The sequence below is a fragment of the Rousettus aegyptiacus genome, unplaced genomic scaffold (genome assembly GCF_014176215.1).
Source record: "Rousettus aegyptiacus isolate mRouAeg1 unplaced genomic scaffold, mRouAeg1.p scaffold_m13_p_10, whole genome shotgun sequence".
Lineage (NCBI taxonomy): Eukaryota > Metazoa > Chordata > Mammalia > Chiroptera > Pteropodidae > Rousettus > Rousettus aegyptiacus.
The window spans coordinates 40840997-40854116 of record NW_023416285.1 but is presented as its reverse complement, the minus strand read 5'-3'; the positions used below and the strand labels follow the sequence as shown (position 1 = coordinate 40854116).

The following is a 13120-nucleotide window of genomic DNA, read 5'->3' as shown; positions in this document are numbered from 1 at the left end:
GGAAAAAACATGTAAGACACTATGTAAAGCAGCAAAAGTTACTTGTACAGCATCCGTGGACTATCCTGTTTCTTTTTGCTGTTTCCTACAACAAAGATAATAGAAAGAGGCTAAAGTCCAATTAAATAAAAGAAATTTTGTGAAGCAGTAACAAATAATCTGTGATTTTTAAAATTCTTAAATGTTGACATTAGCAAAACTGCAATTTTTAAAAAAGTAACTGCTTTTTGTGATTAAATTCTGATGTCTGTTCCGTGGGTTCGGTTTGAATCTAATTTAATGTACTACTGAATAAATTTGGATACGTCTAAGGGATGAGTAGGGTGGGTCCTCCAGGAGGAACCAAGAACTTGGGAAAGACTTATCTACGGGAAAAGGAGGTTAGGCAGACAAGATTAACTCAATAGTATAGCCAATGGTATTGTGGAATAGTTTATTTCTCTTAGATTTAATCCTAGGCTAGCCCTCAGTAGACTCAAGTGCATCCTGGAAAGAGGGGAACTCTGGGTTTAAATGGAACAAGTCATTTAATTGAATTTCTTGGAAAAACTAAAGCATAAGCAGCCTCGTTTTCATACTCATGTGATTCAGTTTAGTGAAAAGCTCAGCAGTGCACAGCGTAGACCATTGTGGTGATGGCGGTAGTGGTGTTGACTGGCAGTGACAGCGCTCAGCAGAGGCAGAGAGTGCCTGGCAAAGGTGGTGGCGTTAGCAGTTATAGTGCTGCCCACTAGAGGCAGTGGTGTCTGGCAAACATAGTGGAACTTAACAAGAGAGGGGATGGCTGGTGAGCAGTGGCCCAATTACGGGCCTCAGACCAGGGTTGAGCTCAAATAGCTTCCTGGGCAGTGGGTAATCCCAGAGGAGCCGTGGCAAAAGATTACGAAATGGGAGTCACCATGTGATAATTGGGGACCTAGGAACACATGATAAACCTCTGAAGACGTCAGAAAAAAATGATTGAGCATAACTTTGAGGTGGAGGGCTGAGTTTAAAGAGTAAAATTGAGAGTCAAAGAAGTAAAGCTACAGTGCCCTGAGGAAGGGAACAGATTTTAATAGATACATATACATATTTTTTTCTTTTGGAATTGCTTAAGATCATTCTTAGTTTAATCAAAATCTACAGTTGTTTTAATGTGGTCCAGTTCATGATGATATTTTTGTACTTATGTGAGTGGATTTTCATTAACTAACGAAGGGTTCTGTCTTTATTTTTGTATTCCTGAAATTCTTCATCATAACGGCAAGATTTTGTTTTTTCTTTTCTTATGTCCCTCGAGAAATTTTAATCAAGAACCCAGTCTGATGGTTTTTGGCTATGAACATGGACTGTCAAATTTATTACTTAGGTGCTAGACACATATGTCTGAGCCCCAGCCCAAAAAGTTACAAGCAGGTATGTATATCCACTCCTTTGATTCGGAATCGGTAAATTCTAAACTGAAGGACATTAGGAGCTGAAGTTTAATGCCTGCCATTTTCTTGTACCTTCAGTCTTTTGTGTCTATCTCCCTATCAGGTGCCAGATTATCAAAGGACATCAAAAAGGCCAGAAAGGATCTTGCTAATTACTGATGCCACTGGACACTACCAGAAATAAATTCTACTGCCTCTGAATCTAAATTACATCAACCGAGCTCTTGGAGGATGGAGCACATGTTTAGAATTCTTATCCCTGGAGAAAGTATAGTAGAGAATTGATGTGTCAGACAGACCTGAATTCAAATCCTGCCCCTGAAATGTTCTAGCTGTGTGACCTTGGGAAAATTACTTAACCTCTCTGTGTTTCCATGTCCTTATCTGTCAAATGAGGAGGATAATAATATCTACTTTGTAGAGTAATTTTGAGAAGAAGAGATGATGTTCACATAGTGCCTTGTCCAATGCATGACTAGACCAGAGCTCAACAAATAATAATAATAATAATTAATAATAATGATGACGACAATGATGAAGGCCACCAATAAGAAAGCTGAATGTTGCTGGAGAGTGTCATGGAGGCTTCTGTAATAAGAATTAGAACGCCTCCTCTTTTCACAGAAACTGCTAATATACTCTGTGAGGGATGATGACTTTCAGGCACAGGGATGAAACATATCCTTTTAGTCAAGCTCTGTAAACACAGCAGCTGCTCACATCAATCCCCGGAGTCCTATGTCGCTGCCTTTTTCTCAGACAGAACCCTCATTGAGCTTGGGGGAAGTGGGGTGGGCTGTGCACTAGCAATGTGAGCTCCGTGGCTGTTCTCTTATTCTGACCTTACCTTGGGAAAGACACAGAGTCCGATCTATGAAATCGCCTGGTGTGCAGATCTCTTGTCCAAGTGAGATGTGGCTGGACTTCTTAATATTTCTATGCATTTGATTTACCAGATGTGTCTTGCTTCCCAAGACTGAAGTTTATACTCGGGCCTTCTCACGGGTGAGGTCACTTTGCTGTTATTAGCCAAAAGCCGCCCTCCTCCAAATCTGTCTGATGTTTTTTGGCTGTAGTGTTAAGTTCCCAGAGCAAGATGTTTTAGACTAAGAAGTACTGTTTGTGTGATGAAGCAATCCTACTCTGGAAATTTGTTCCAGAGCTTGTGTTTTCTTCTTGGTTTTGAGCAAGGACATTTGTATTTTTGTCAATATTTCAGTTGTGAAAGAGCACTTGGTGTTTAATAGAGATTTTGTGTGGTCCGGTTGTAAACATGAGTGTTGGTGGCACTACAGCTGAGGCTCAATCTTTAGCAAATGGTGAGAGAGCCAGGTTAGGCCTGATCAGAGTCTACACTGACATTAATTGGCTGGTAACTCAAAAGGAGACAAAACAATGATTTGCTTTTATGCTAAGTGAAATAAGTCAGATAGAGAAAGACAAATACCATACGATTTCACTTTTATGTGGAATCTAAAAAACAAAATAAATGAACAAACAAAATGAAAATAGACTCAGATACAGAAAAACAAACTGGTGATTGCTAGATGGGGGTGGGGGGTGGTTTAGGGGCCGAGTAAAAAAGGTGAAGGGATTAAAAAAACACAAATTAGTAGCTGCAAAATAGTCACCAGGATGTAAAGTACAGCACAGAAAATATAGTCAAAAATATTTGTGATAACTACACATAGTGCCAGGTGAATACTAGACTAGTCAGGGGGCTCACTTCATAAATTATATAAATGTCTAACCACTATGCCCTACACCTAAAACTAATATAAAATAATACTGAAAAAGAAGCAAATGATTTGCACAATGCCTGTTCCCTCTCGTCTAGTATTTCTCCAAAATTTATTTTCATTATCACTCTCCCAAGGGAACCTTTGAACATTTTTTTTTCCTATGTGTTCCTGCCCACCCCTCATCATGAAGTTGCAATATCACAGATATACTGTATATCCATTTATGTACTATATCCACAGCTATATTATATATTATATATGTAAAAATAAGATCCCCCCCTCCCTATTTTGCCTCTGTGACAAATGAGAATTACTAATTGACTAAAACACAACTCATGCTTAAAACTACGCAATTTACTGTGGTGTAATCAATTGGATATTACAGTTTATGCTTGGAGAAACTGAGTCATTCATGTTTTCTTGTTGAACCCTGTATAATATTTGTAACAGTATTCATTACTCTGAAAAGTTTATAAGGAAACAGGTGGAATAACTTTTTGAAAAGATTATAGTTGTTTTTCTGAAAACATGCCATCGAAATTTTCCTAATTATAATTTTAAAAAATCTTGTTAACACTTCTCACATTGTGTGTTAACAGTTGGTGGAGGTTCAGCAAAAATAGCAGGACGAATATCTCTCATACGCTTTAAACAGCTTCTCGCTGCCTACCAAGTCCATTCTGAGCTTATGAGCTGGGCATTTAAAGCTATCTGCCACTTTATGTACGATCTTCCTTTCCCTCTCTTCCCTCTCTTTTCTTTGCTTTGTAATTTTCTGCCTCTATGCTTTTGCTGAGGTAGTTTCCTCTGCCTGAAATCTTCATGCTTAAATTCTACCAGTCTTTCAAAATTCAATATAGATGTGTCCTTTCTAAGAAGCTTTCTCTGTTATCTCGAAAAGAAAGTTACTTTTTCTCTGAATTCGATATTTAAAAAAATAATTTTTATTTATTTATTTTTATTTTATTTTTTATTTTTATGATTTATTATTATTATTATTTATACCTACGGCACCTGATCTCCCTAAGTGATTTCCCATCCAAGTACTAACCAGGCCCAACCCTGCTTAGCTTCTGAGATCAGTCGGGATTGGGCTCGTTCAGAGAGGCATGGCCGTAGACTAAAATAATTTTTCTATTGTGGTAAAATACATATGAGATAAAATGTACCATCTTAGCCATTTTTAAGTGTACAATTCAGTGATGTTAAATACGTTCATAATGTGCAACCATCACCACCATTGATCTTCCTAAGTTTTCATCTTGTAAAAGTGAAACTTTATATCCATTAAACATTAACCCTCATACCCTCTTTCACCTCAAAGCCCTGGCAACCATTATGCTCTTTTTCGTCTCTATGATTTTGACTACTCTAAGTACCTCATATGAGTGGAATCATATGTGTTTGTATGTTTATGACTGGCTTATTTCACTTGGTTTAACGTCCTCAAGTTTAATCCATATCGTAGTACATGTCAGAATTTCCTTCCTTTTTAAGGCTGAATAATATCCCTTTGTATATGTTTACCATATTTGGCTTATCCATGAATCTTTCAATGGACACGGGGCGCTTCTACATTTTAGCTATTGTAAATAATGCTGCTATGAATATGAGTGTACAAATATCTCTTTGAGACCCTGCTTTCAATTCTTTTGGTATATACCCAGGAAGAGAATTGTTGGATAATATGGTAATTTTATTTAAACTTTTTTGAAACAGCTATACTGTTTTCCGCAAAGGCTATGCCATTTTACAGAAGCAATAGCAATTAAATTCCAAACAATAGCATACAAGTGTTCCAATTTCCCCACATCCTTGCCAACATTTGCTATTTTATGTTTTGCTTTGGATAGTAACCATCCTAATGGATACTACAGGAGCTGAGTGAACAGGACTATTGAGGATAGAATATTGTGGACATCACTCATTCTAGGGTCACCAGGAGTAGGAGCCAGCTCAGCACATACCACACATATCCTAAAGAGCCTGAGGTGGATAGCATATTATTTTTGATAAAGTGCTTTGAATATCTGATGCAGAATAAGTGCTATATTCATATTTTTCCTGCACTAGAATGTGTGGACTCACAAGAAGCAGCTCATCAACTGTTTTTTTTCATATCTCATCTCTGGCTTTGTCCTATGTCATTGGGAAATAACATATTAATTTAATTTTCAGGAGGCATTTACATTTTCATCTTGTAATATAGCTATATGTATATGATCCCTCTCCCCTACTAGGTAATATGTTAAGGCAGAGATCATTTCTTATATAATCTTGATTTCCTACAGTGGAAAGTACTCAATAAATATTTGTAAAATGAGCATTTGTGATTCTATTGATTGGCGTATCCATTCTACACTCTCCAAAAGTTTCAAATCTACTGGTGTGCGAGTTGAAAGGAACAAAATTGAGAGAACGCCAGTATAATTAAGGAAGGATAATGTGTAAGGTATGACCAGGCTTCTCACGTATTTGCATTAAACCGTCCACCTTCTTAAGCTCAAATGTTGAGCTTTTTAAACACTGATCACTGAAGATTTAATAAGTCTATCGAACTTTGTTTTAAGATGCTATTAAACGTTCTGCCAATTTTTAAAAGTTGGTCCGACATTTTAGAAGGATGAAAGAATGAGTGATTCTCAGATTACCTAACTCAAAAGAAAAATATCTAATTGCTCACTTGCCTTACTGCACTCCTGTGTGCAAGCCAGTATACTTGAAAGTGGCCACAAGAGGGGAGTACGAACCACGATCTTTCATAAATGAATGGAGCCCATGAGTCATTCTCTCTCCAGCTGAATGCATGTCCTACTCTGAACAATAGTAAATTGAATAATCATACTGCCTCCAGCTGATTGTCAAAAAAGGATGTGTATTTGCCTTTTATGTGTTCACAGAGAGTGTAACTCTCAGCTGTCCAATTATATCACAATTGGAGGAAATATTTATGGAGGAGGACCCAAAGGACATGCAATCTTTTCCCATTATTTTACCTTTGCATTAAACCAGCGCCCTGAGAAAACTGTTTTTGGAGAATTTTGTTTTGCTCCATTTAGAATTGTATATATTGAGTGGTGATTTGTCATGTTGTCATAGGCTTGTATTGAAGGATGCTTTACGAAATAGCTGTTTGAAAAGTATTATATCAATATAAGGGTGTTGTCTACAGATTCACACAATGTTATGTTTTTGAGAACCCAAGGGAAACATTTTGTTCAGAACATGAATGCAGGAAAAACTATGCTTCTGGAAAATTTGTTTGCTTCTACTTACTGATTTTGTAATATTTTAACTTATCGTGCTTCTCTCTTTCCTCTGACTTCTGGGAGGCATCTGTTATTTAACAAATATTTATGGAATGCCTGTTATATGTCAGGCATTGCTGGCTGATGGAAATATGATGAGGAGCACGAGTAAAGGATTTTTGTCCTCATGAAGCCTCAAATTTAGCGGAAGAGGCAGGTAGTCATTAATCACTCGGATAAATGTGTAAACTACAAAATGAAAAGTGCTATTAGAAAAGGAACCTTTCTGTGAGAGTATGTAACAGAAAGACTGGACTTAATTTGAAGAAGTGTCCTTTGAACTCAAGGATGAGTAGGCATTAGAGTGACAAAGGTGGGGCACTAGCACTTTTGACCAGGAGGGGACAGCACCAGGCATTCTGACAACCGGAAGAAGAATTCCAGGGAGGCCAAAGCACACAGAAAGGTGGGGAAGGTATGGGGCAAGGCTTGAGAGGACAGTGAGGTTTTGTGACCTGTATATGAGTTTCTGCTTGCTAAACTTACCCACGCTTTTGTTTACCCTCTATCTCTTGTCTATGTTATCCTTTCATGATAATTACATTTTTGTGGGAAAAGATGAGATATAAATTAAAAGTTATTATTCTAAGTTGCATTACAAGCTGACTCCATCAGACATTATTTAAAAAACAATTTCATATACACACAGACACACACACACACACATCTTCATTACCAAGGCTCACTCCCATGCACAGTTCTCAGGTGTGGATACAGGTGTGCTGACCTACTCTGGGTAAGCCTGAGGACTTGAGAACATGGGTTGATTTTGTTCTGATAGCACCCGGAAGCTCACGTTATTCTTCCTCTGAAGGATGTCAGGATCCAGAATTAGAGTTCTTAGAAGACAGATTTGTTGACAGTTTAGAAATAATAGACCAGCATTCTGATTCTGTAAAAAAAATTCAGTCGGCTGCCTCTTAAAAGCATTTCAGGAGTAAAAAAACCATGAGAATAAAAAGACAGTATTTTATAGTTGCTTTTTTTAAAAAAAAATTATAAATCTTAATTCTGCCTGCTTTGATGAGGATTAGAATGTGTTGGTAAAATATTCCTAGAGGAAACCTTTGTGGTTGGTATTCTTCCCTTCATCTATTGCCCGTGTTCTTGATATGGAATTGAACCAAGGCTTTACTGGGGACAAAATAAAACATATCAACGTTGCTTACCTTTCCTAGTCAGGAAAAGGTTTATTTCTAAGCCCTCACTCAGTATGGTAAAACATGTTTCATTTAACAGAAGAGGAGAACAAGAAAGAAAGAGGAAATGAGTTGGAGATATCTATTGAGAGTGGTTACAGATAGAGTTACTCACTCGTTCTGCCTTAGCCAGCCAGACCTTCCTGAGCTTCGAAGCATACCAGACACATTGCTGCCACAGGACTTTAGCACTGGCTATTCCATCTACCTGGAAAGTTCTTCTTTTATACAACCACAAGTCTGACTTGCTCACCTACTTCTAGTTTTCGATTGCATATACCTTCTCAATGAGACTCACTTTGATCATCCTATTTAAATTGATAACCCTCCCCCTGAACTCCTGATTCCTTTTACCCAATTTCTGGTGTTGACAAACTGTGATGCCCTGTTACTGTAAATAAAGCTTTATTGGAACACAGCCATATTCATTTGTTAATGTCTTGACTACGGCCAATTATGACCTTTAATAACTGTTTGCTGACTGACTGAATGAATACAAAGTGTTCCACAAAGATTAGATAGGGAATTATGATCATCATTATCTCAGTGTATCCATCCACAACTTTCTAAAAGGGGGAGAAAAGCATTACACCAGCACATATTCTCAACCTAATGTGTAGAAAGTTGTGAAAATCACGACGCTTACCTACCGCAGGAGGCATACTCTTAAAGGTTTGTCTCTAACCCTTATATACCTGCTTACCTCTACTAGAACACCTACATGATTCCAAAATAAACACTAGAGGAAAAGGCTTTTTTATGAAAGTAAACATCTTTTGCAGCTCTAAGATGTTTGGTTTTGTTGAGGGAAGTGCTATTTTCATGTTCAGACAGAGGAATGGCTATTTTTACAGCCAGACAAGACTTAACTACTGAGCCAAATGGGTAGGTGCATTTTCAAACTATGTCTTTATTTCATTTAAAAGAAGAAGGGAATGAATAAGTTTACCTTTTGACCAAGGAAATACAAGATTAAGCCTCTCAGTTCCTCAGCTATTAATAAAACTTTTTCAAATGAGTTACATTTCTTGATCACATTAACAAACACCAATTTATTTAAAATGGTCTCTTATCTATGCAAAATATCCACATAGTCACTGCAAAAGAATTAAGGTTGGATCACATCTAACCAGAATTCTGAAATTTATTTTTTATTTCTGCTGGCCTTTTAATCTCCACTTCAGTTGTAGTTTTCAGAAGTGCAGATATACCAACCTCCTTATTATTTCTAGTTTTTGAAGGCAAATATGAGCTAAGAGTTATGTATGACACAACAACAAGGTTGCCCCATGACAGCCAGTCTCAGCTGGGGTTGATTGTGCATTTAGTAAAGCCTGGAGACATTTTCGATGGTCTCCAATGACTGGGAAGAAGCTACTGGCATCTAATGCTACTTAGCATCACCAGTAATGATGCTAAACATACCACAGTGCTTAGGATAGGCACCTCCTACCCTCTAACATCCCAACAAAGACTTTTCTTGCCTAAAATGTTAGTAGTGCCCAGATTGAGAAATCCTGCTGTATAATATATATCCTAAGATGGGCTATGTGCATTTCTACATAAGTCTCTAATACGTTTTTAAGAGAGGTTAGTAATTAAACTATAGTACAAGGCTGGAAACACTTTAGATGTAAAAGATTGAGTTGGATAGGTCATTGGTCCTCCCCATTACGTTATTTCTTAGGTTTTTATGTGTTTTCTTAAAAGAGGAGAGATAGTTTGTCTATATCAATTAAATTCAAGAGCAAATGTCATTTACTTTTCATTGCACTCAATTTAGCACCCAAAGTCTTTGCATTGGTCTTCAAGGTCTAGAGGCCATGGCTGCTGTGGCTCAATGACCTCATTTCCTACTATTCTCTCCTCACTCACTCACTCCCTCTGTTTTACAACACAGGCCTCTTCACTGCTCCTCAAACCCTTCAGGCACACTCTGGCCCAGGGTCTTTGTACTTGCTTTTTTTATGCCTGGAATGTTCTTTCCTAGTTTATTCACATTTTTCATTCTCTCCCAACCTCAAATTTTGTTCTAATTTCTCCCCAGTGAGACCTCTTTTGACCATGATATTTAATATTGGAAATCACACATTTGCCTTCTCCTCTGAGTTCTTTTGATCCTTCTTCCTTCGTCAACTTTTTTCTTTTTTTACATACTAATAATGACCTTCTAACAGGCTAAATAATTTACTCATTTATAATAAATTGTATTTATTTCCTGTCTTCTGGTAGAATGCTAAAAAAGGAATGGGTTGATTAAGCACAGAACAGAGAGGTGTAGTTAGGGCAGGGGCCTTTTTGAGAAATTTTTGACCATTAAGAGGGCAGCTCGAAGACATCACGGAACAAGGACAAAAAGAAGACAAACAGAGATGGGTAAAGGGGGCGATATGTACTACACTTTACAATTTTCGTAGGGTAGACATTGCTGATGGGTATCTGAAGTGTAGGAAATTCTTGGACATAGGTGCTCATAAACAGCTGTTTCCAGTGTATTTTAGGAGTGTGTGTGTGTGTGTGTGTGTGTGTGTGTGAGAGAGAGAGAGAGAGAGAGAGAGAGAGAGAGAGAGAGAGAGAGAGAGAGAGAGAGAGAGGAGAGAGATGGGAAGGCATTGCAACTGTATTGCTAAGAAACTTTCTATTCCCACTTGACCTCTCAGATCTCCGTCTCTATACACTCAATCTACACGCTCGTACGTGCAGCATGCCATTCGGTTTTATTTTTATCGCCAGACAAAGATGACAAACACGAGATATCTCTGGATATAACCAGGGCCACAATGAGACAAAACAACTTCATTCTTACCAGACACAAGACAAAGATGACTCATCAGACAAAACAAATCTACTTTTCCAAACCCACCTGTTCCCCTTTGTGAAGTTCTTTTAACTTGATATTCCAGCAGCTCTAGATGAATTAGGAGGCAGAATGGTAAGGTTATTAGAAGATGATACAGCCATATTAATTTATACTTTCTTCCATAGTGTGAGGATCTGTTAGTGAGTGCAGCTCTGAGCTCAAGCTCTGTATTAGTTTAGAAGATAGGAACTAGACTGCCTGGGTTTAATACTTGGCTCTGTTACTTAAGAGCTATGTGACTTAAGGAGAGTTATCTGATTCTTCTAACCCTCAGTTTCTTGTATATAAATAGCACCTTAAGATTATTATAAAAACAAAGTGAACTAATATATATGGAAAGCACAGTATCTGAATAATCTCTTAGGCATGCTGTATAAAATATAGATAGTCAGAATGCCTCTATTAAAATTTTGTCTTTACTGCTTACTTGTTATGCAACCTGGAGCAAGATATTTTACCTCACGTTGTTTCTGCTTCATTTTCAAGAGGTAAATTACTTACCTCAAAGGATTGTTATGAGGATCCAATAAAATAGTTTGGGCAAATAACTTAGGAAAGACTTGACACATATAGCAAGTGAGCAAAAAATGCAACTTTTATACTCTTATTTACCACTACAATTACAACTACTACTATTACAATGAAAAAAACCTTGTAAACTTTACTGTCAAAGAGATTTCTGTTTACAGTTTTTAAAAACACTTTCCCTTACTTTCCTATTCATATCCCTTTAGCACTGAAGTACTATCATTTATCAATAGAAATTGATGGGTGTTGTCAAGATACTAGAAGATGCTTTTCAGATTCTTGACCTTAGAAGCACTCATGAAATTCCTTGGATTATAATTTGAACAGCATATTTGTGTGCAAAAGTTCCTGTTTTCTAGTTCATTTCATTCATACTTGGACTTGGTGACATATCGAAAATAATAGAAGGGATGAGGAACTGAGGAATAACTAACTGATCACTGTGGGAGAAATTACAAATTGTCCACCAATATTTATTTTGTCCTTTCTTTAATTAAAACTGCTGGGTCGTAGCTGGGCACTCTGCATTTCAGCTGGAGACTCTAGTTATCAGATTCATTTGCAGCTAGCTGTACCCTTATGACTAAGTTCTTGATAATAGAATGGCAACAGAAGTGATGCATGCCATGTCTATGTCACACTTTTAAAGAAATGGGTAGTCCATACTCCTTTATGTTTCTTTCTTCTTACTACTTGGGATGTAGATATGATAGAGGGTGCTGAAGCAACTATTTTAGACTCGGAGATAGAAGGTTTGTAATGAAGATGGCAGAGAGGTCCTATTAAGTTTGGTCATCTATCTCTGGAATTTTCCATGACAGAGCGTGAGACAGTAATAAGCTTTTAACTTGTATTAGTCACTAGACTTTGGAATCTCTTAGCCTGTAACAAATATAGCCAAATTAACTCAATAAAAATGGCACTCTACTCAATCACAACCATGAAAGAAGATAATTTAAAACAGTTTTAATACAATGAAGATATTTTCCAAAAGGAAATACATTAGCTTTTGAGGTAAGTCAATTTAAATTCAAGAGACCAAATAAAGTTTTAAACTTTAAAGCAGTTTCCAAGTTTTTTTTTCTCATACTTTGTGCCATGATGAAACTCTGGTGATCAGAAGCAACTCATAATTATATTTGTAATGATATCAATTACCAGAGCTCTTTTGGATTTGTGGTTAGATACCATTAACTATGGTTAGAATTCAAACAAGTATCAATGTGGTTACTACATAGTCTATATTTACAGTTTTAGCATATTCAGTCCATGGATAGAGTGACGTAGATACCAAAGTATAATATTTTAAAATTTAGGGTAAAAGATAACTATATTAAAATGTCAGTCAGAGGTCAATATAAACGGGAGAATGATGTACTCAAGATTTGTAAGTCTGAATTATTTACCATGAGCATGTACTGTTTTCATATTCAAAACAATATATATACATATATTTAAAAAATTACATGCTAAGGTTGCAACTGATTACTTACAAGTTTAGAATTATTCTCCAATTTAGAAGTATCTTACTGCTTCATGAGAGTGAGCCCAAGCATCCTCAGGAAGTCAACATGTTAAAATATACATGAAAATTGGTAGGTACACTTTGGAATTAGCACGTTAGTGGAAGTTGAAAGAAGCAGGCTCATGTTACAATATTAAATTGGAAAGAAGGTAAGTAACCCTCTTGTAGAAGGGGGACTAAATATGGGTCTTTTCTTTAGTATAATCATAGCCAAAGGATGATTTCACCTTATAGACTGTGATTGTTACTCAGTAAAGAATATCTAAAGTGAAGGGAGCTTTCTATCAGGCTAGTACAGTGTAAGAACATCTATGTCTTGTGCTTTCTTTCTGTAAACATTTTCTCCGAGGTTTGGGCACTTGGATAGACCCACCATGTCAAGAGAACTAATATTTACTCTCTGGACCAGATTTGTTTGATATATTATACCTGATGTCCTAGCTTACAGATAGTCTCTTAAAAGTGTGTCATGGCTCAATGTCTGTATGTCTTTTAATCTTTAGGTCATGAATAAAATAAAATGTCTGAATCTTTAAAGCT

The 13120-nt window shown here is 36.9% G+C and overlaps 1 pseudogene; it reads right to left on the bottom strand.

The window, feature by feature from the left end:
* Window positions 1–4162: 4162 nt before the first annotated feature.
* On the bottom strand, window positions 4163–4281 carry LOC118609113 (annotated as a pseudogene).
* Between the last annotated feature and the right edge of the window lie 8839 nt (window positions 4282–13120).